This window comes from Falco biarmicus, chromosome 3, assembly GCF_023638135.1.
Source record: "Falco biarmicus isolate bFalBia1 chromosome 3, bFalBia1.pri, whole genome shotgun sequence".
NCBI classification, from domain to species: Eukaryota; Metazoa; Chordata; class Aves; order Falconiformes; family Falconidae; genus Falco; species Falco biarmicus.
The window spans coordinates 114,834,429-114,858,506 of NC_079290.1; the positions used below are offsets into that span (position 1 = coordinate 114,834,429).

General features: G+C 54.5%; 1 protein-coding gene across 3 annotated transcripts in view; it reads right to left on the reverse strand.

Annotated features, from left to right (window-relative positions):
* Nucleotides 1-14,268, reverse strand: part of PHACTR4 (phosphatase and actin regulator 4) — a 71,220-nt gene extending 56,952 nt beyond the window's left edge. The window contains exon 1 of one of the 3 annotated variants that reach the window (XM_056332811.1): nucleotides 14,189-14,268. The gene's annotated coding sequence lies outside the window, so the exon portion shown is untranslated. Of the gene's footprint in view, nucleotides 1-2,416; nucleotides 2,463-14,188 lie in introns of those variants that run through there. The other 2 variants (XM_056332814.1, XM_056332812.1) reach the window with 2 other exon arrangements.
* Nucleotides 14,269-24,078: the final 9,810 nt, after the last annotated feature.

The following is a 24,078-nucleotide window of genomic DNA, read 5'->3' on the forward strand; positions in this document are numbered from 1 at the left end:
CCAAGGCCAGGTTGGACGGGGCTGGGAGCACCCTGGGCTGGTGGGGGGTGTCCCTGCCCGGGGCAGGGGGCTGCAACTGGGTGGTCCTTAAGGTCCTTTCCAACCCAAACCCTTCTGTGATTCTGTTCAACTGCAGTGTCCTTGGACACGCTCCATGACCCCCCCACTCCAAAGCACAGCTATCAACAAGCCAGAAACTGCTGGTTTGCTCAGCAAACAAGACCTTTTGATAGGTACCAGCACGAGGAACGTTACAAAAGCACCCCCCTAATTCCCTCCACCTACACTAGCACTCCCAGCAAATTTTAAACAAGAAGGTTTCTGGGAATGGACTTAACTATATCAGAGCAACAAAATAAGATTAAAAGGAGTGAAATTGAAGGAGAATGTGATCACTTACAAATGTAACGTGGAAAAGGCGTATTAAGAAAAAGTGTTAACACTAGCAGGACCCAAATCCATACTGAGCCATATAAACTAGAAATAAACAAAAAGTGCTTTGCTATGCTTTTAAGACTTCAAAGGTAGCTCTGAGTAAGCCCCAGGAGTTAGAAACCTTCATGCATATCAGGCAGCCACAAGCATAAGATGACAGCTTTTCTGGAAATGTAAAAAATAAGCTGAAATCATGTTAGGATCGTATCCTTACCTACAGCTGGAAAAGTTATTTTACATGAAAGCTGACAACAGTCATGCAAAACACAGCTTGGTTCAGTTCCTCTAGAAGGTAGCAGGTGGTGAAATATTCCATTTTAACAAGAAACATTTTTCAGCATGGCCCATGCTTCCAAGGAGATGATGTTAGAGACTGCACAAGACATGTTCACTTAACCCCGTTAGATCTGTCCACAGACAGCCACACAGCCTCTCCATCCCTACCCCAGCACAACATGCCCTCCTAAGGAACAAACCCCACCACTCTGCCAGTCATCTCCAGCGCGTACACCATGACTCGGCGCACAGGCAAGGGCACACGTTCAACAGACTTGCTGCACGCATCTGCCATGCGAGATAAGGAGCTCGGTCCCTCCATGTAGGGATTGCATCGCTGCGTGGTGCCCAGCACACCATCACTTCTCATTTCCAAATGTCAAAGCTGTTCTAAAAGGACACCCTGTAGTAAGATGGCCAAAGGAAGTGTTTGTGCAGATTACACTGACCTACGGTGACAGGTTTATTAAAGGGAAACTCAGTCCTGCAATAACAGTATCGAGGAATAGCTGTTTTGTTGTAAAAAGGAACTGAAGCTTGATCCAATCTGACCCAGCTTCACTCTTTAAATTAATGATGCTTACAGCAATCTTAGCCTTGATAGCTATCTTTTCCCCTCTGACAAAGTCAGAGATGTAATACATCAGATGATGGGATTCATTTGAAGGCCACAGAAGGTATTTGTCAGCCAGCTTTGGGGTTTGCCTATAAATGGAAATTTCCTGAATGACTTCATCTGAGGAACACCTCAACTGACAAAGCTGTGTCCACAAAAAAAAAGTGTTTAGATACACAACACCTGCATAACAGCAATAAACAGCTAGCCCAGGATACAGTCAGCTGGAAAACACCCACGCACAACCAAACACAAACCTACAGCAGCTTTCACTAGGACTTAAGCTAACAGGTTTGCACTCTCGCATCCCAGCAGCTCGGAATGAGCATGCAGAAAGCTGCAGGAGCTCTGCCAACTACCAGTCATTTGCTTCATCATAAATTTATTTGCTGGAAACTGTAACTGCACCCCTCTGCAGCCTCTCCTGACCCTCCAGATGGGTCAGGGAGCTCCAGGAAAATGCAGCCCACGGATCAAGCTATAACCACTCTGCAGCAGGGATGAGCTCAGACCACTCAGCAGCCAAAGGGAATGAAGTCACCGATTTCTTCACCTGCCCTCCCCATCACTAAGACCTCCTTTCAGTCCTGGGTTAGGTCTGGGTATTAATTATCTTGCTGCAAGTCAAGCTTTGAGTAGCTTTTACCATAGCACAACCTAATGAGGTCTCTATGTCCCACACCTGTATCTGCAGTAAAGAGAACACCAAAAAAAGAACCGAAGCACCTGAATTTCCCCGATGTCTTGCAAAAATATGCATAGTAGTGCATTTGGGATAAAACAAGCTTTTTGTCAGGAGAAAGCATTCATCTGTGTGAGCCAAAGGAAAGAATGGGCTTCCCACAAAAATTAACCAGCTCGAGAAGCCCCCCCAGTAACAAACCATCCTAACCCCACAGAGCTCAGTGTAGCTCTTCCATGCCCGCAGCATCACAGCTCTTTTGGGTTAGTTTGCACTGAAAACAAAACCAGGGAAAAAACTAAACCTGAAAGCTTCCTCAAGGGAGCAGTTCAGTGGCGAGCAGCAGGTGAAGGCATACTGAGACAACCACCAGAGACCACAGCAACTGCACATGAACCCCAAAATACCTCCGCACAGAAGGCAGCGAAAGCTGCGGTTTCACGAGCGCTTGGCAGCGCACGGAGCAGCTCTGCCTGCCCTCCTTCCTGCTGGCACCGGGAATCTCATCGAGCAGCTGACCCCAGTCAAAACCAGCCTGGTGCAGAAACAGCTGGTTTTAATCCAATTCAGTTCCTCAATTTGTTTGTCACACAGTCCACAAACAGTTGTTTGAGTGTAAGGGAAGGGAGCGGATACACAGGACCTCTTCTTCAGCAGCTCTAGCAGTTTTCAGCGTTTACACAGCTGCAACCCAAAACAGGGGTCTCGCACTGGAGAGCGCAGCCCATCGTCACAGACAAGGGGTAAGGCCGGGTTGAGAAGGCATCAAGTCAGGCTTCCCAGCACCACAAACAGGCTTGAAAAATCTGATCCGAGTCAATCAGATCCTGCCCACCCCTCTATAACTTTTTCCATAGCAAACACCAAAGGTACCACCTTATCCTTCCATGCCATTTAAGCCAGTCAGATCACCAAGCCATGAGTATATACGCTAGATACTCTCGGAGTATCTAGTATTATGACAAAACAGGATTATTTACTCATATTTATAAGATTTCAGATCTCTGCTACAAAACTATTATTAAACTCCTCCGATACACTTAGAAGCAAAACCCTGAAACATCAACAGATCCCAATGCACCAGGATTTGCCAGCCCCAGGTTTTGAAATGAGCAGGACCTTGCTGTTCATAACCCAAGGCCAGGCATGACCCAGGAATTCCAGTTCAACCAGTTCCACCTTTTCTGCCCCTCATTCCTCCCATTTGCTTGGAACGAGAGACAGCAACAAAACCCTACCCCAACCTACAACGGAATAAACAATTCACTGTAAACCCATGCAATGGAAAGCCACCTGCTCCCCCACACAATTAAAAACATTTCCAAATTCCAGCTCGTCCTCAGCCAGCGCAGGCAGATGGACACACCAGGCACACGCAGCACAGAAAGCCTGCTCCACTTCCAGCAAAGCCTTTGTACTGCAGCGGCCCGCGACACAAAGCCTCACGGCAGAGCCTGCCTCCACCAGAACTGTTTTGTTAAGGGATCACAACATAAATCAGCAATCCTCCAGCCACAAAAACAGCTCAAACTCACATGCAGGCCAATTAAACTTGCAATCCGCTAAAACACACATGCACTCTCTCTGACTTCTGGGGACCACGTCTCTCAGCTGGCAGATCTGGCCCAGCGATCTAGCTGCTGTATCACCCGCCCCAGATGTCCCCAGATAGTAACTGTGACTAGATTTAAAATGCAATAGCTCAGTCATCACCAGACAATTACAGATTTTCACTTTCTTGCACGCCCTCCTGCCATTCAGCGCTATGCTACAGGAAGGAAATAACCCCTTTGCAAAGGAAGCGATAGCCCTGAGAGCAGGCAATAAAACGCTGAAGTGGGAGACCGACTTCTGCCTCGCTCATTCCCACGGGACTTGCCCCCAACAGCTAATCCCTCAAGTCTGCAGGTATTTGGGCCAGACCTGGACTCTCAGCAGGAGCAGGGCTGCGCCAGGCGATGGCCACCAGGGACTGCCCATCATTCAGATACTTGCTGCTGCCTTCGCCAAGACACACCACCAGCGCAAGCAGCCATTCCCGCAGTGCTCTGCAATGCACAGCAAGAACAACAAGCACTGAACACTGAAATCCCCTTCCCTCTGTTGTGATCTCCATGTGCTGTTTAGCAGCTCTGGCCACCTGCAGTACACCTCCCTTTGAAAGGCTGGCTACTGACTGGCAAAAGGCTGGATTCCTGGCATGGTTAATTATTTCCCCGGCAGACCTGAAGCAGCTCTGCTCCGCCACAGCTCCCAGGCCCCTCAGAAGCTGAAACCCGCACCTCTGGCACCCACGCAGCCACCCTCCCTCTCCACACCCCCAGCACAAGGGGAAGAATTTGTGAGCACAGTGCTGTGTGGCTCACGTTGCCCGAGCACCAATTCTTCCAGTCCCCTCAAACGTACTGGGAGCTCTATCCACAAGGCTCATCCTATCGAGCACCGCTCAGGAATTGTTTCTGTTGACTTTTGGCTTTCAGCTCAGATTTCTTTGAAGATATATGCTAATATCCTAAAAAAAAAAAAAAAAAAAAGGTTCACTGATCCAAAACCAAAGACTCATCACTCTTATGAATCACACAACGTTATTATTTCTCCTGCCCGTCAAAACAGAAATGTCTCACCTTGCAAAAACAAAAGCTGTGGTTGCCCAGGCTGACAAAAATCTATCCCATCTGTTAAAAAGCCAAGTGTACTGAATGAAAGTATTCAACGAGCGCTCTGCTAAAAGACAGCAAACATTCCACTCCACAACAGCTACTTCACATACAGTCAAGCAGCAACTGCAAGGCAGCTCCGCTGGGTTAGTACCAGCCATCAGAAAACCAGCTTTCCAGCAAGCAATTCTTTTTGAAGACAGAGCCTGTGTGGACACCGAATTGAAGGCTCAAGCCTGCAACTGCGAGGAAAGCTCCACAAATACAGGTTTACAAGATCTCGTGCCCCAACTTCTATAATCAGAAAGCAAGGACCCAACTGTTCCCGCTTCCCACACTAACAGAAAAGGCAAGCCAGCCAGGACCCCCACTTTACCTGCAAAGCCTCTGTTTAACAGTCTCTGACCTCTGACTGCGAGGGACACCTACAGTAACACAGGAGCTAACCACCACAGAGGGTGCGACACTACCAGCACCCACGGAGCCCAGCAGCATGCTGACCAGCAGTTGAACCCCGCACATGATTCATCTCGGGGACACAGACAAAAGTCCGTCTGCTGCTGGCGAGCCCCACGCACAGTGAGTTAAGCACAATTTTTAGCTGACATCTCCCTGACAGGCTCTTGGCAATGGGCACATTCTCCTCTTGTTTAATGCAGATACAAATCCGTTCCCAACAGATTCCTGTTTCAACTGCCCTAGCTGTCACAAGCCAGTCATGTGCCGTATCAGAAGCAGAACTGTGCACAAGAAAGCTTTTTTTGCTTTTAGAGCGTTCATGCTCAAACGAGGTACAAGGATGGACGTTCGATGCAGGCAGACAAGAGCCATCATGCTCTCCCAAGAGCAACCACGAAAACCAACATCAGACTAGGCTCTGACAAAGCCCAGCTCATTAGCAGCATGGCCAGCCATCCCACCGGTGCTACCCACTGAGGACCCATTCAGCTAACACACTTCTCCAGATCAATGTTATGCTCTAGGTTCAATAAAGCACCGTGTTTTTGTAGGACACGAGAGCAAGATGACAAGTGGCTTTAAACACAAACACTATCCACCACATTATCTTGATTATGCAAATCAAACCCCTTGCTACCGGCAGTAAGAACGAAGGCTCAAATAGCTTCCTCAGCAAAGTCACCTTGGAAATACCTAAAAATTTGAGCTTGCAATAAGACAGGACTAAATTGCAGTTGTAAAGTGTCCCAATAACTTGGGAGCCAACATCAAACCCCAAGGGAAGGATTTGTGGAGAGCACAGGAGGGCTCACCATCATCTGCCTGTACGTGATCAGGTAGTTCTACTATCTTAACTGATAATCAAAAGGTAATAAGCTAAACATCTTGCACCAACATAAGGAATCCTGCTCTTTGCATTTACTTAGCAATGCAGCCACACAGCACAGACCAAACCAAAGAAATGCCAATTATCAAAAAAGCAAAAGTTCTTTCAGTACTTGTGACATGTACCACAAACACAGAATATCCTTCAACATCCAAACCCCAATAAACATGACTCTGATCAGCAGAGCACACTAATGAATCAGCCATAATATTCACAAAAAACAGGCAATGAACGGAAAGTGAACTCCACCCTCTTGTTAAAGATTTCACTGCTATAGAAACTGTGATTAAACATACAGGGCCATGAATCAGCTACCTGAAACAAAGGTATGTCTCCGCAATCAGGGAAGTGCCCAGCACTAGCAGACTGACGTTTCAGTCACCAAAGACAGCCCCCCCCAGCATCCCAAAACTGCAGCATCCTGCAGACAAGCAGCTTTACCAAGGCACTTCACAGTTCCCACAAACATTTAATTTTTCTTACCTTTTTGGGTTGTTCGGTTCAGGGGCTTTCTTTGGGGGTTTTTTGGCAGTGCTCAAAGCTGCACGCACTCGTTACAGGAACGGAGCGAACAGCTTCCAAATCCATTTTGACACAACTGGATAAAGCACCTAAAACCAAACCGCGGATGCCTCTGGACCAGCTGTGTCTCTCTGCACTGCATTTCCAATCAAGCCCACAGAAAAGCTGGAGGAAGATGGCAGGGCTTACCAGCAATTCCCCTGTCTAGAGTCTGAACAAAGTAGATTTAAAAAGTTTAATTTTCCCAGAGACTAATACTCTCAAATCAGAATAAATCCTCCAAAAGAAGAGATTATCCATAAATTTACTAGTTAGAAATGTTAATATAGCCAGTGTTTATGCAAGGACTGCTGCTCCCTCTCCATGCAAGAGAATCACCTATCCAATCTCATATTAAAGGAGAAACAGATTTCTGCTAGTTTCTCCCCCCGCCTCCCTTTCCATACTGAAATGTAGCACAGCAGCTTTATAAATACCACCTTCCCAGAGCAGCCGTAATTTACTGAAGAATCAAGGTAAACGTGTTCCTATTACACGAGAAAAGCTCTGAAAAATCCTCTCCTGCAAAGGAACTTTGCAAGTCCAAAAGGAACTTTTGGACAGAAAAGTCGAGCGTGAAACTTGGAAAACCAATTAAAAAAAATGCAGAGCTAAAACTTCAAATTACACATTCACAAAATATGGGACGTGGGGCAAATTAAGAAACAACTACTCAAACGCTGCTGATTCAACCAGATCACGGCAGCAATACCCATCTGCATTGCTGGACTGACCCAACACGTACCTGCTACTCAGCCAAATGCTTCCTCCTGTTGTTCACATTGTACTTACTAAAGGCCCCATCTACACACCATATGACATGTAGTATGATGGCACCAGACCAGTATAACCTGGCTGCTAATTATGGCCCTTAAGGCTGAGATGCATTAATACATCCCTCTAGCTATGAACACGAGTATGACTACACCCTCACTAAGCACATGTAATCTTAGGATAGACAGGAGGATGAACAGGTACAGGGAAAAGGGACTTGCCTGAGATCAAACAGCACAGCAGCAACACAGCTGGGAGCTAAATTAAGCCTCTTGTCCACCCAAGCATCTGTATTTTCCCTGTACTCTGTCTAGTTGATAGGTAGACAGAACCCAGTCATTGGAATACAGATTGAAGGCTTCGTTTTGAAGCTAAAAGGAAATGAGAAATAGTACTGATTAAGATAATCACTGATGTCAAATTGATCTTGGAGACCCAGCAGTCTCACAGCACTCCTTCATTCTACTTTCCAAGCCTGATGTGTTCACACAGGTTTCTGCGTGCCTAACGCTGGTGAGCAGGCTGCAACATATTCAAGACACCTCAGAAAGCCTGCTTAATAAATTAACCCTGAAAATTCCCAGATTTCTTTCCATCAGAATCATTCTAAGTCCACCAGCATGCCCCAGAGAAGCTGGATGATTCCTTAATGCTCCCAAAATAACAGCCTCGATGGGTGAGGAACAGAAGCAGCCAGCCTGAACGTGGGTATCAGCATCAGCAACTGAGCAGACAACGCATGAGCGAAGTTTTCCAGCCCACGAACTTCCCTCCCTGCAAACCTTATTTATCTTCATATTCATAGAGTGGCTTGGAAGGGACTTTAAAGATCATCGAGTTCCAACCCCTTTGCCATGGGGGGGGGCATTTGTAAGTATTAATAAGACAAGTGAAGCAGAACAATAACAGCAGCAAAAAAACACTTCTTCCAGCGTTAGGTGTCAGGCTGAGTTAGCAGGTACGGATTTTCCTCAAGTTTCCCCGCTTTGCCAGTGCTGGCCCTCTATTAACTGTCTTCACTTTGTTCTGAACAGGTAACAGAACAGCCAGATGGCCTAAAGCCATAGCTAATTTCCAAACTGCTGTAAAATAGCACAAGCCAGGACAGCCTGACAGCCCTCATTCGACAATTCCACCCAGAGGTTGCTATCACTCTAAAAAGGCACAGCTGAGCCAAGAGAAATCATGTTTAAACATGCCTACCACCTCAGCTTTTTCAGTCAATAATTGTGGGACTGTATGTTAAAAAATGATTTGGAAGTACAAGGTGAAAAATTCTATGACCTTGCTCACCTCTGGCCCTGACCCACAGCAAGGAGGAACAGGATACACATCTAGCTAGGAGCAGGATATAAGCACTAATTTACCTCTCGGCACAAGGTGAATGAAGCTTCAGCGACCCTACAGGGAACGTGCCACTTCTCCCCTGCTACTAATCAAAAAATGTAAGTGAAAAAGACTTTGCTTCTAATTATTTGTTCTGTCTTCTGGCATCACATCAACACTCTTTACAGGGGCACAAACCCAAATGGACTGAACAGCCCTTTTTCTACTTTGCCTGTTTCCCACCCGGCAGTAAATTACACCTGACTTGCAGACAGACAAACTAAATACCCCCAACAATAAAAGCCCAACCTCGCTAGCACAGCTCAGACAGCCTACCACTTAGTAATTATTATCCTCCTCCTCCTCGGTCCCAGCTGATAAAGATAACCTATGCAGCAGAGGGTCACTCCATACAGGGCCATGGATCAGTAACTGAAATTCCGTGGGTCCATCCTGATGGCTGTCAACATTGCAGCTTCACAAAAACGTATTCCCACAGAACCTGAAGCATTCAGCCAGCAAGGACCAGCCCAAACCCTCAGCCCTGCTCCTAGCCCTGTGTAAACCTCCTGAAGCCTCTCCTGCGCTAGGATATGAAGGCTTCCCCATAACAGCCGTACCTGCAAACCTGCTTCCTGCAGATCTCTGCCGAAAAAAAAAACAGCAAAAATTTTTTTAGACAGCTCTGGAGATGAGAGCAATCAATAACATAACACCACCAGCACTTCCACGCATGCATCTGCAGGGGAGCTCTTGCCAAGGCAGAAATAATATTGATAGAAACCACACTTGCAGCAGGCACTGCTGGAACAGCCGGTTACCCCAGGCCCATACCAGCGAATTTAGTCAGTGACACAAACGTTACCGATCTGACTTTAAAGAGAGAAGAATTAGACAACAGAACGCAACCTTCAAAGGCATGCGAGTACAGCAAATGCCAAAGTCCCCTTAAAATTGGCTTAGACAGTTACATGCCTTGTTCAAAGCTCAAGTTCTCCAAAGGCAATGACCTCTGCCTTTTCCCCATCCATAAGCACCTCTGGAAACTCCACCCCTGCGAGCACCGTCTCTGCAAACCCAGCGAGACATGGCTTGCGATCTTAACCGCCTACCTGAAGGCCACATCTAGCAAATAACCTCTTTTTTGCTAAGGCTCCCTCTGCAACGCAGTGTTTGTGACGCCAAACAAGACAATGCCTCTCAGACTTTGATCCAAGTTTACAAATCGAGACTTCGCAGCAGGACTCCGGCCAAATTTTTCTTGCTTGCACCCTTACAAGCTAACTGTCTTTAGAGGAGAAAAGTAGGCATGTTCAGAGACATTCATCCCTCCCCCAGACAAGTGGAAGGCAAGGCAGGAAGCCCATATGGGGCTGCCTCCAGTTTAAAAATCAATGATGAGGATTAATCTTGATGGATTTTAGACAACAAAGTCTATGGCAACACAGCTCTAATTAAGGGCTCACTTTTGTGGCTTGGTTAGTGAAAAAAAACCTGGCTGCCAGTTACTCATTTGTCTGCAAAGAGGTTCATGCTTGTAGCAGAAGCTTTCTGGAGCTGGCACAGTGAAAAGGTTCAAACCCTCTAATGCCATTAGACTTTGGTAAAGTCCAATGATCTTTACCAAATCTGTTTCAAAAGGCACACAGCTGGAGCAGACAAGGATCTTAGCCCAAGAGCTAGCGAAGTGCCAGACTTGCCCAAACCGACCTCATCAGTATGCACCTTATTTTGCCCCATGACATTCAGCAGGCATGGTTAATTAGTTCGTGACAATGCATTGCCCATCACGACTTCTGAACTTAGCTGTGCAGCTGGTAGGTAAGCAATTCTTAACTGGGTTTTGTAATCAGCATGCCAAAAGCACAAACACAAAAGAATAAAGTTAACAATCTGTTTACCCATTCCCCCCCTCCTCCTATTGCTGCTGCTAGCCAATGGCTTAGAAAAAAATAATCTATTTCCAGGATTCAGCTGAGAGAAATCATTTGGACCCCTCTCAATTTTCCTATCTTTGCCACTGGTGCTTCATGTTATTTCACACAATCCATTCAGTTTGGAGACGAAGCCTGTTCCTTTGACTAACAGCATTAAAAGCCTCTCTCTGGAGATAATTAGTCCTCCCTCCCCCATCCCTTCCCCAGTGCTACGTGGAGAGAGCATACAGTCATCAGTAAACAAAGAAATTCAAACAGTGTGACAACCAGGTTGTAGCTGGGGCTGAAAGCTGCCTCTCACCTCCGTATCTCAGTATCTCAGCACGGCTGATAATCAAAAACAAGTCAACACCGCAAGCAATAGAACAAGCAACACAAGAATAGTAACTACAGATTAAGGGCTTCGTCACTTAGAAATCAGGAAAACAACAATTCCCCATTTGCAAGGAGCGTAAATACCAATGCATAATTAGTCATCGCTAGAGGTTTTGCGCCATCACCTTCCAACCCTGAAAGATTGATCAGAGTCCTTCAAAACCAGCAGATAAGAGCCAGAATCAGGCAATCCTGCAGTCTTCTACCTATGATCCCAAGGCTGTCACCCAGCCATCAGCAAATCACACCAACCTTCTCACCTCAGTTCCTTGCGAGACACAAAAAGTCCTCCAGGGCAGAGAAAAATTAAGGGCAGTCACCATTTGGAAAGCACTTTGACACCCTTAGCTGAAGATTCTCACAATTCTGTGTTCTCTGCATGCTGACCCCTCACCTGGAATCCACCCTGGGATTTTGGGGGCACAGTCGGGAAGGAGTTAAACCCCCCCAGAGCCAGAGCCAGCCCAGGGTATGACTGCCTGGTGCATTCACTGCCTGACGCGTGACCCCGCTGCGCAGAAAAGGACTGGAAATAGTTATCACTGCAGCACTGACAAGTCAGCAAGAGCTACTAATTAAATAATAAAAATAGATCTCTGAAAGGGCTTTTTTTCCCTTCAACACAAAGCTGAGGCCTAACGCTGCTGCGGTCACACATCCATTAGTTTTCCACCAGCTCCAAACCTGCCAGCAAAGACCTCATTCTCACACTCAGAAAAAACCCGCACGGCACTTGTATGTGGAAAACCCCAACTAAACAAAATTAGGGAGCAGATCCTGAATGACGTGGAGCATCGCTTCACTACGCACACTCCACTCCCACCCATAATGGAAGCAGGAGCAAGATGACATCCTTGCCCCCAACAGCCGTACCTGCTTCCTTTGCACTCCCTGTAGTCCAAAGTTTCAATTTTGCCTGAAAAATGAGCATGTTTCGAGGTGATCCAGATGACCCCAAGGATATCTGCAACTTGCTTTGTGCACGGCATCACTTAGGCCATGGATAAAAAAAACACTGCAACTTCCACTATTGCGTGGGTTTTGCTTTAAGCCCACCCCCCCTCAACTCCCTGCCAGACACAGGTTTTGTCTAGCTCGTAACTGAATATTCATCACCAACTAATAGACCTGCAGGAACTGCAGTGTCAGCGATTTTTAATACATATAATGCCCCAACACATGCCAAACACAATGAAATTTGATCAAAATAGAAGCCATTTGTTTAAATACAAGCGATTTGGCTCTCAAAACTGTCATCAAATTAAACTGGAAATCAAATTAACCAGTGATTGAATGAAGTAGAAAGCTGTATAATCACAGATTACTGATCCAGCAGCATGAAAACAAGGATGCAATCACATTCCCCATGTTTGTGGCAGCCTCTCTGCGCTGCCCCGTACTCCCAACAGGACTCCCCCCTCCCCGTCTTATAAGATTTGAGGATACTTTGCCGCAGATACAGCTCATCCAGCCACTTCTTGGTAGTCCAGAAAGGAAACATTCCTTACAAAACCAGCCTTTTGAGATATTACCCAACTACAAAGGGAGCCCTTTGAAAGTACAAGCTGACACACTTCAAGCCACACTTATTTAGGACAGACCAGCGCAGTCATTTCCAGCACTGTTGGGAAGAACAAGTTTAAACCTACTCTGAATGGATGGGGAGAGGGGTTTCTCACCATCCCTGTATGAGGTATTAACTTCAACTGGCGTAACTGTGTGCTGACCAGGTTCCCTCGTAAGCGGCCTCAGTTTGGCTTTATTCCCCCCGTTTTTGCGCTCTCATTTGAAAAGGAATTTAAACTATGTAAAGTTACAACTTTAGGTCTTCTCTACTCTTAAAAGTAATCGGGAGTAGTTCAAAGGGTGCGTTTGAAGAGCAACAGGCATTTATACTGAAATCATAGCAGGCAGAGGAATTTCATTATGCTCCCGTGCAACTTCTACACCACCAGCACGTCAAGCCGAGTCAGCTGAACCAAACCTTTACGCACCGAGCAGGGGGCACAGGGAACTTCATCATCCCCTTGCCCTGCCAGCCAACCTGACCCTGCCCGATTCAGGTGTTCATATTTCTGAAAGGCAAGCTTTGCGTTCCTAACTCACCAACACACAACTCCAGGTGGTGGTTTTTTTGGTTGGTTTTTTTTTTTTTTTTTTTTCACACACAAGAGGAGCAATCGCAGCCACTCCCGCTTCCGAGGGTTGGTTCAAACATCTGAACGTTTGAGGAGAGCAGCTTTTAACTTCTTTTCAGCCTCACGAAGCACCTCCTGACACCATTCAAGTTTTTTTTTCAATACCTTCAGCCCCAGAGAGGGGCACCCAGCCCTCACCTACCTTCCCCTGGACAAACACAACCCAAGGCAAGGCCGAGAGGTAAATAATTCATCTGCACGCCAAGAGAGGGAAAGAACAATTAAAGCAGAAAGCGCAGCAGGTTCCAGTTTCAGTCAGCGTTAAGGCAGATCAAACAAAGGAACACCGGCGGGGCTGCCCCAGAGGGGACGTCGGGGGGAGGGACAGGGCCCCCCCGGGGGGGTAGGGAGGGACAGGGACCCCTCGGGGGGGTAGGGGTGGGGGTAGGGAGGGACAGGGTCCCCCCCGGGGGGGGGAGGGGGGTGGGGGGGAGGGACAGGGTCCCCCCCGGGGGGGGGAGGGGGGTGGGGGGGAGGGACAGGGTCCCCCCCGGGGGGGGGAGGGGGGTGGGGGGGAGGGACAGGGTCCCCCCCGGGGGGGGGAGGGGGGTGGTGGGGGAAGGGAGAGGGCCCCCCCGGGGGGGGGAGGGACAGGGCCCTCACGGAGCGGCGGGACGGCCACGCTGAGGGAAAACCAGGCTTTACTCTTAGTGCCAGCCCCAGCCCGCAGAGCACAGCGCCGCACCGCACAGCACAGCACCCAGCGCCGGCCGGCCCGCCCGGAAGGGGGGTCTCCAGCATGAGGGGCGGCCCGGCCCAGGCAGCCCCCGGCCCGCCTGCAGAGCCAGCCCAGCGGGCAGAGCCCAGTCCCCGGGGGCGCCGGCCAGACGCGGCCCCCACCAAGGCCGCCCGCAGCCCCCCAGCACCCCCCGCGGGCACTTCTGCCCCCCGCCCCCTTCAAAGCCCCTCGCCCGCGCACCACCCGGGGCGCAGCCGGCGGGGAGAGGGCCCGAGCCCGGCCCGGCCACCCCCCGGGGGGTCCCCCAGGCCGCCCGCCCGCCCTCACCTGCTGCCCGCGGCCGCCGGCTCCCTGCGCCGCTCCCGGGCCGGCCCCGCCGGAAGCCTCGGGGGGAAGGGGCGCGCCGAGCACGCCGGGAGTTGTAGTCCGCCCGCCGGCAGGCCACGCCCCCGCGGCAGGCCACGCCCCGTCTCAGGTCACGCCCCGTCTGGAAGCCACTCCCCCTCGGTGGGGAACGGGGCAGAGGGGCGGTGTGAAGGCGGCCGGGGGGGCTGGCTGGGGGGCTGGGGTGGGGCTGGGGGGTCGGGGGGTGACAGGGCCCGTGGGCGTTGGGGCGGCGCTGGAGGGGCTGGGGGGTCGGGGGGTGACAGGGCCCGTGGGCGTTGGGGCGGCGCTGGAGGGGGCGAGGTGAGGCTTTGGGGTTGGGGGTGAGGGGTGCTGTGGGGATTGAGGGGGGGGGGTGATGCTTGGGGGTCAGGGGGTGATGGGGTGCCCTGGGGGGGGACACAGGAAGGATTTGGGGTTGGGAGGATTAGGGGTGAGTAACCAGGTGCTGTGGGGCTTAGGGGTGGGGGGTCTGGGGGCCAAGAGGGTGCTGGGGTGCTGTGGGGTGGGGACTGGGGGTCAGCTGGGACATTGGGGTGTGGGTCTTGGGCCAGTTCCCGCAGCACTGCAGGCAGGGGGATTCGGGGTGATGGTGGGATTCGGGGCCAGGGGGAGCTGAGGCCGGTGTGTCACTGGGGTGCTGGGGGGGTGTTGGGGGGCAGTGGGGAGGGGGCGGGTGAGGTGTGGGGTAGCCAGAGATGACAGGCAAGAGGAAACCCTACGAAAAGCATCTCCTACCTGGGCTGGGTGTTGGGGTCCCCCCCCGGACACCCCAACCCTGGCAGGGCTGTGGCACGGCTCCGGGGGCCGGGACACCGTTCACACCATCACCAGCCACCACGTGAGCTGGTAATTACCGGGATGAAGGTTTTACTCTCTAATCTTTCCAATTAGCTTGTACAGCAGCCGCTGGGGCCTCAGCGATGCGGCCGCAGCCCCAAATGGGCTCCCAAGGACCGGCTGGGCTGCAGGGGGCAGGGGGGGCACGGGGGGCACAGCCAGCAGCACACCCAGAGGCATCACACCCCACCGCCCCCTCCCCGGCCACTCCTAAATCACGGGGTGAGGGGCTTTGTGGGGCCGCTGGCTGCCCCAGGGACAGAAAATCTGGCTTAAAATGCTCCTGGGGCACACACGGGGCTTTGGATCTGACCTCCTGGATAGAGGGAGTATTTAACATGAGCAAAACAAGAAATACTTTAAAAAATTTCCATTCTCTCTGATGAGAGCTCAAACACCACCAAACTCCTGTTTTCCCTTGGTTAATTTTTATATTAAAGTTTGCAATCACTGTAATACATCAAATAACAGAATACAATCAAATTACTTGCTATACTGGGAAAAAAAAAAATCTCATCCCCGACAGCTTAACACCAACTTTCTGACGCTGCAGCGTGAGCGAGATCCCGGTGTCCAGGGCGCCCGGCCGTGGGCTCACTGCCCGATGTCTGGATGCACTGATCCCCCGGCACAGCATCCATCCTGCATCCCTGAGCCCTCCCTGCCACCCCCCCCACAAATCCTCCATGGGGGAGGGCTGGTCTCCCTCATCTTCCCCCTGCCAGTGGATCCCAATGGATCCCAATGTCCTGATGGATCCCGATGTCGATCCAGCGGCAAGGCTCGTGTGTCAGACCCCCTTAAGGCAAAACATCACCTTCAAATAATAAAACACGGGTTGGGGTTACTTGCTGCCGTGTTTTCTGGGTTTGAAGGGGGGCACGTGTCAAGTCCCGCTTGTGCCCGTTGGCATTAAGACCCCTCCAGGGTGGGCACCCCTTGGCCTCGATGCAAACCCCAAATCATCACAAAACGGCCCGAAAGCTCCAGCCCCTGCAGCATCCCCCCCTCGCCTCACGCTGAATCCCCCTCCCCACACCCCAGCGAGCGGGATCTTCGCCTGCAGAAGCCCGAGGTGACGTTCCCTGGGTCCCCTGGGGTGGATTTAGCCCTTAGCACCCCGGCACGGCAAAGCTTGCCCCGGCAGCGGAGGGTGCTCACCGGGGCAGGGCAGGTTTGTTCCAGGGATTCCCTGTCTCCTCCGACACCCCCTACTCCCCCCGGGCACCCACCTCCCACCTTTGGGCTCCTCTGTGCAACGCTTCCATTGCAGCCTCATTAACGGGTGGCCTGCAGCTCCGCAGCAAATGAATCCTGGGATGTTCAAGGCTCTGTGAGGGATTTCTGCAGGGAAAGCTGCACCCGGGCTGTTTCCCAAGCTGGGAAACCACAGCCGTTCCCTTCCCAGTGACACCAGTACTGTTGTCAAGTCGTACAGGTGCTCGTGACAGCTGCGGGATGCTGACACAGAGATCCCAGGGCTGCATCCTGCTGCCCCCCAGTTTGGATGAGCTCTCCCAAAGGAGCCAAGGAGCATCTCCGTGCTGCCTGCAGAGCCGGGCAGGCAGCCTGCCGGCATCACGCACCGCTGGGGTGCCGGGAGAGAGCAAGCAATGTCGGGAGCCACGGCCAAAATCACTGCCGGCCGCTCTCCCACAGCTCCCGGCACAGCTCCGGTTCCCCACGGAGCGTGGGGCTGCGTTGTGGATGCTCAGGGGCTTCTCCCCACCGGGCTGCATCATCCAGGCGGGGGTCACCGCACCACCCCAGCTCCCACCATCCCCTCATGATCACAGATCACCTTCCCCCATGACAGACCCCAGGCTTTCGGTGTCACAGCTTCGGCTAATGCCCACTGGAAATGCGCCAAGTGACGCAGTGCTCGCTCCTCCCTGTTTCAGCACGAATACGTGGATTTAATTTCCTTCTTCTGCAGCCAGCTCTGGGGAATGTGACTCACCCTCCAGCCACGGCTGGGTTCCCCTTGCAGCTGGAGAGCGAGAAGCCACCAGGGCAGCTGGAAATGGCTGTTGTGCATCGGCACCAGCCCGACGTCGTGGCACGGGGTGAGGGCGAGCAGGGCTGGCTGGGTGCTTACGGCCACCCCAGTCACCCCAGGGTGGCAAAACCCAAGGGCAGCCGTGCCTGGGACAGACCCGGGAGTGAGGGTCAAGCCGTAACACACCCTTATTAAACGTGTGGGATGATAAAGCTGGTGGTGGTGGAATCCTGCTGATTCCAGCCGAGCCGGGACTGAGGTGAGATGAGATGCTCGCCCACTCACCCTGCATCCCAGCAGGAACAGCCAGGGATGCCCATCGGCTCCCCCACGCCTGTCTTTCCTCCTCCAACAGCAGCGACCCCTGCTCTAGGGCCTTTAAACCCTGGAGAAACCATCTTGGAGAGGCAGCAAGGCAAAGCCAGCGCTTACAAGGAGCTTCCTCTAACATCTCAGCCAGGAACAGCGATTTTTATCAGCCGGAGAAGCTGCTGCCGGGCGATGCGCCTTCCCCGCACCAGCACAAGCAGCATCCTGTGCACATGCGGATGGCAACAGTGCCAAACTGGTCTGTCACACAGGGAAACGCCTTGTGTCCCCAGCCCTGTGTGACTCATGGCTCAGCCACCCACCTTTGCAAAGGTGTGCTGGGGCGGGGGGAGGCACTGAGCCCACGAGCCCACCCTGGGGTGATGCGCTCGGAGCCACCGACTCACCCCTGCCCCTTGGTCACATCAGGGGCCGGTGGGTGTTTGCAGCTCGAGACCATCCACACTGTGTGAGTCAAGCTCAGAGCCCACCCAGCGAGGGGATAAACATTATCCTGCGAGGGGGGTCAGGGCACAAACGCCCGCAACAGCTCCTGGATGCTGGGCAGCATCTTTGCAGGAGCAGAAGCCGGAGCCAGGGCGCTGCGTCCTGGCTCCAAGGCACCTCCAGCTCACAGCAGCTGCTAAAACCCCCGACGCTGGTGTCAGACCCTCCTCCCCAAAGCTCCTGGCAGTGAGAGGGACCTCTTGGAGGTGTCGGGAAAATACTGAGAGGCAAAAGGCTTGCTGCTGCAAAGCGCTGCGTGCTGCGGAGCTGGCTGGGAGGCAGCCGGCCCCCGCGGGGGGGCAGGGAAGCCAGGCTGGGGCTCTGCACGGCCCAGCACCTTCGCAGCCCCCCACCCCTCTCCTCCCAGGCCCGTTTAGATAAGAGCATCACGCCTTCAGCTTTCAGCCCTTGCAGGACAGGCTGGCTGCAGGGAGCACCCCCACCTCTGTGCCCCCTGGGGAGGGAGGAAGATGGGCCTTTCCCTCCGCAGCCATCCAGGCTCTGGGCATCCCTGCAGGGCTCAGAGCAGCCACGGGGCAGGGGCCAGCCTGGCTCTGCTCCAGATGTGCCACAGCTGCAGCACGACAGAGCAGGGAGAGGGCTGGGGAGGGGGGCTAACACCCACAGTGCCCCCACCCTGAGGGTGGGCAGCCAGCTCGAGCTGATGTGCCAGGAGGGGCAAGGATGCGCTCAGTCCTGCGTGGGAAAGGGAAGGATGCAAGTCGGTTTGTTGGCTGGGGTGGGCCCTCGTCCGCCGCCGCTGTGAGCCAGCCACCGGGCGAGGAAACGGCTGAGGGTGGCGAGGGTGGCCTTCCCCAGCAGGGCCAGCAGCAGTGCAGGCAGGGCCAGCAGTGGGGCTGGCAGCGGGGCTGGCAATGGGGCTGGCAGCGGGGCTGGCAGTGGGGCTGGCAGCGGGGCTAGCAGTGGGGCTGGCAGCGGGGCTGGCAGTGGGGCTGGCAGCGGGGCTGGCAATGGGGCTGGCAATGGGGCTGGCAGCGGGGCTGGCAATGGGGCTGGCAATGGGGCTGGCAGTGGGGCTGGCAATGGGGCTGGCAGTGGGGCTGGCAGCGGGGCTGGCAATGGGGCTGGCAATGGGGCTGGCAGTGGGGCTGGCAATGGGGCTGGCAGTGGGGCTGGCAGTGGGGCTGGCAATGGGGCTGGCAATGGGGCTGGCAGCGGGGCTGGCAGCGGGGCTGGCAGTGGGGCTGGCAATGGGGCTGGCAATGGGGCTGGCAGCGGGGCTGGCAGCGGGGCTGGCAATGGGGCTGGCAGTGGGGCTGGCAGCGGGGCTGGCAATGGGGCTGGCAATGGGGCTGGCAGCGGGGCTGGCAATGGGGCTGGCAGCGGGGCTGGAAATGGGGCTGGAAATGGGGCTGGCAATGGGGCTGGAAATGGGGCTGGCAGTGGGGCTGGCAGTGGGGCTGGCAGCGGGGCTGGCAATGGGGCTGGCAATGGGGCTGGAAATGGGGCTGGCAGTGGGGCTGGCAGTGGGGCTGGCAGTGGGGCTGGCAGCGGGGCTGGCAGTGGGGCTGGCAACGGGGCTGGCAGCGGGGCTGGCAGTGGGGCTGGCAGCGGGGCTGTGGGGCAGGTTTGCAGCAGTGATGCAGGGATGGTTTGCAGGGGGGCAGGTTTGCAGCGGGGAGGTTGCAGCAGGGGTGTGGGCCAGGGTTGCAGCACGGATGCAGGACAGGGTTGCGGGGGGGCAGGGCTGCAGCGGGGCAGGTTGCGGGGGGCTGCGGGGCAGGGTTGCGGGGGGGCAGGGCTGCAGCGGGGCAGGTTGCGGGGGGCTGCGGGGCAGGGTTGCGGGGGGCAGGGTGGTATCGGGGCAGGTTGTGGGGGGCTGCGGGGCAGGGTTGCGGGGGGGCAGGGTGGTATCGGGGCAGGTTGCGGGGGGCTGCGGGGCAGGGTTGCGGGGGGGCAGGGTGGTATCGGGGCAGGTTGCGGGGGGCTGCGGGGCAGGGTTGCGGGGGGGCAGGGTGGTATCGGGGCAGGTTGCGGGGGGCTGCGGGGCAGGGTTGCGGGGGGGCAGGGTGGTATCGGGGCAGGTTGCGGGGGGCTGCGGGGCAGGGTTGCGGGGGGGCAGGGTGGTATCGGGGCAGGTTGCGGGGGGCTGCGGGGCAGGGTTGCGGGGGGGCAGGGTGGTATCGGGGCAGGTTGCGGGGGGCTGCGGGGCAGGGTTGCGGGGGGGCAGGGTGGTATCGGGGCAGGTTGCGGGGGGCTGCGGGGCAGGGTTGCGGGGGGGCAGGGTGGTATCGGGGCAGGTTGCAGCGGGCTGCGGGGCAGGGTTGCAGCGGGCGGTTCGCGGCGCTGCTGCCGGCCCCCAGCGAGTGGCGCTGCCCGCCCAGGGAAACCGGGGGGCAGCCGGGGAGGAACCGGGGGGGAACCGGGGAGGAACCGGGGGGCAGCCGGGGGGCAGGCAGAGGAGCCGGGGGCCGAGCCGCGGCGGTGCCGGCTCTTCCCCGCTGTTGCACGGGCATGTGCTGGGGCCCCCTTGGCACCCACCGGGGGGCTTCGTCCCTCGGCTGGCGCAGAGCTGCGGGTGGGGGGTGGCACCCCAGGGCCCGGGCGAGGGAGGTGGCAGCAGCTCGGGGCCACATCATGACTTACGGGCTCCTCTGGTGCCAGCCGCCCCGCGCAGCACCGTGCCATCGCTGCTGCCTGGCCACTTGTCAGGGACTAAACCCCCCCAGCAGCCATCTGGGATTTACAGCCCGCGGTGCCCAGGGTCTGCAGTTCCCCCGGGACAAGCCCAGTTCGTCCCCAGCAAGGACAGCAAGTCGGCGTCTCGGTGACAGCCAAATTGTCGCTATTAAATCCAATGCAAACAACTTATTACCTGCTGCAGAGGAGCGAGAAGGCTGGGTGCTGCTCTGCCCGCCCCCCCCCCCCCCCCCGCCCCTCCCCCCAAGCTTTCCCTCTGTGCCTGCAAGGATCAAGCTGCTTTTTGGAGGGGCTTCTGGAGGGACTGTGGCTCCCAGCCCGGTGCAGGATGGCTCCTGGCACTGCAGAGACCCAAAGGTGCCCACCTTGGTGCACAGCCGGGTGCAAAATTGCACGTCTGGGCAAAACCTGGCTGCAAAAAGCAGCGCTCGGCGTCCCGCAACGCCACGTGTGCACCCGGGTGATGGTGTCCCTCCCACAGCAGTGACACGGTGGCACGGCCACGGGCTGGCAGCCCCGGCGGCGCTGGGCACAGTGTGGGTTACACAGGGAAGCAGGGCTGGCGCCGGGTGCAGGTGGTGCCAGGGGATATTTTGGGCTCCACGGGCAGGACAGATTCTGATCCCATGAGCTAAGGCAGCGACGCAGGGGCTGGTCCCTTCCCTCCCACGCACCGCCCCACAAAACCTTCACCAGTGTCCCTGGGCAGCTCCAGGGCTCCACTGCTGGGAAGGGGCTGGGAGGGACTGGGAGCACTGGGGCTCAGCTCTATCACAGTCCGGGGTGACCACAGCCGAGGCTTTGCTGGGGCAGCTGCTCATGGCTGGGAAATACGTGATCCCACGGGAGACACGGGATTGCCCGGAGCCGTGCAGACATGGCCACCACCACCGCTCGCTTGAGCCGACCCTCCATGTCCACCCACGAAGAGCCGCTTCGTTTCCAGCCGGAATTTACCCACACGCAGCCTGTGGACCACGGATATTCCTCCTCACCCCCCACCCCGCACGAACCCTGCACGGGCTGAGCCCCATCCCGGCCACCTGCCAGACTGGGAACTTCCCCGGCTGCTCAGATCCCTCCTGCAGCTGGGCCAGGCGCTGGGCACGGTGAGAGACAACCCTTGGCATGGCACGATGCTGCTGCACCCTCCCATGTCACGACAGGGCACAGCGACACGGCGCAGTGAGGGCAGCTCAGCTCCGGTAATGCCCGTTCTGCAAAGCACTTTTGATTCCCTCAGCCTTAAAGCGCTCGTTCAGCACAGGCCGCGATTATTATCGTCATTTTCCCATCACATCGCTGCATGTCAAACACCACAAACACGTTCTATTGTTCAGTCGAGGGCAACTGTAGTGCACAAAAATTGCATACATTGGGATCATAACTATCGGCTGCAGGTAGGGAGATTATTAACACGCCTTCTGCCTTGCAAGGCAGACAATGAAAGCTGCCGATAAATTATATATGTGCAGACAAATTGCCGGCCTTGGTAAAACTCAGGGTGAGGAATTTATTGGTTTATAATTGTGACCACCTGAAAAGAAGGAAGGGGGTTAAATTGATGCAATGACCCAGGCGATGAGTTAAAGGAGATTCATGGTGCCAGCTCAGCCCTGAATTATTTGATGGTGTGGTAGGAAAATGGGGAGAAGAAAAAAGTAAAGGATGGGTCCTTCACCGGGGCGCTTGCTGCTGGCTGGCTGTTGGGAGCGTGGGAAGCGCTGGGTGCCCATGATAAATCATTTGTGTATTTAAAACAAAACTGGGGAGGAAAATCTGGAGCCCAACCCAGCACTTGTTGCTAAGGCCAAGATTTGCAAGATTGTAGGGGAGGAAAAAAGGGATTAAACCCAAAATTTTCAAGAACCTTCCCGCTTTGCAGCTCCCTGAGCAAGGCTCAGGGCAACGCCGGCTCCAGGCACTGGGTCCTTCCCGGGTGCGCCCTGGGGAGAGGGGACCTGCTGGGTGCTGGGGCAGCACAGGTGGGGTGGACCCCCTGGGACCCACCCAGCCCTGGTCACTCCGTATCTTCTTGCAAACACAGCAGGGGATGGGCAGAAACAATAGAAACTAACACAAAAAGGTATCGCCCTGTCCTTGCTGCGGGGTGCTGGGGAGAAAACCTTGGTGCACTGGGGATGCTGGGCTGGTACGGAGGGGTGCTGGTGCTCAGGCTGCTGCCAGCCATTCTGAAAGCACTGTGTATATAAATATTTTTATATATATATCTATATATAAAAATTGTGTGTGTATACACATGAAAAAATGCATATATATATATGTATTTTTAAGCACCAGAGGAGCTCACCTGAGCTCATGCCCTCTGCTCCCCGAGCCGAGGCACCATGCAGGCATGCACCGTGCAGGTGAGCAACGCACCCAGCCCCAGCCAGCTGCTTGGAGCCCTGCCCAAGGCAAAACCTCACCCTGCCACGGCCACAGCGCAGCCCCCTGCCCACAGCCCTCCTCCCACCTGCCCCATGGCACCCAGGGCCCAGAAAACCACCACAAAGCTTTGACTCACGCTGGGCACCGCTTGCTGCGGCGTTGCAAACTGGTCGCCATCCCCAATGGGTTTGCAATTGCCGATGCAGTTGCTCACCCCGGCACCGGGATTTAAACATCGGCCCAGCCTGGGTCTGCAGGGCTGGGGGTTGGGCGCTGGGGGGGCATCGCTGCTCCAGGGGTGCCCAGGGACCCGGCTGGACTGTGTCATCCCGGTTATCTGACCGTGCAGGGAAAAGCGAGGAGCAGCGGGGATGCAGAGCAGTGACCCCACAAGATGCTGGTGCTGCTTTTGCCAGATGTGCCAGGGTGAAACTGTAGCAAAGAAGGATTTTTTATTATTTTTATTTTTCTGAAAGGCTCAGCTGCTCCCAGCATGGCTTTGTGACCAGAAATGGTGCCTTTATTGGAGGATTTCTTCCATTTGAACAAAATATTTCAGATACCTCAAAGAAAGCCAAGAAGGCAGCAGGAAAAATCCCTCTGACAGAATCTCCCTGTCAACTTGACATTTTTCCAACGATTGCCATTGATTGTCTGAGCTGCCTCGGTTCCCCAGGACATTTTCTCATTTCTTTTGAAAAGCCGACACAGTGCTCCCTGCTGGGATCCCCCAGCTGCACCGGGTACCCGAGACCCCACGGCCAGACCCCTCCGTAGGTACGGTACAAAAGCCACTAGCACTAAAGATCTCCAAGCACCCTCCCTAAAATCATGCAGGACTCACTTAAAAATAAGCTTATGGTTGCCATTCCCGGTATATTCAGGGAATAATCCTGCCACCCCCTGGGGCAGGGAGCTGCCACCCTGGCAGGGGCTGGGGGCTGCTCTAGGGATCCCGGGGGTCCCCAAGCACCCCCAGGTCCCCAGACGGTGTTGTCCCCTCGCTGGCTGGGTGTTACAGGGTGACACCGTAAAACTTTAGCGTGTGGAGGGGAGGCTTTGCTTTTCTCTCCGAAGGCTCAGCCTCAGCCAGGCCTGGAAAAACACGCTGGGAAATATTTGGAGG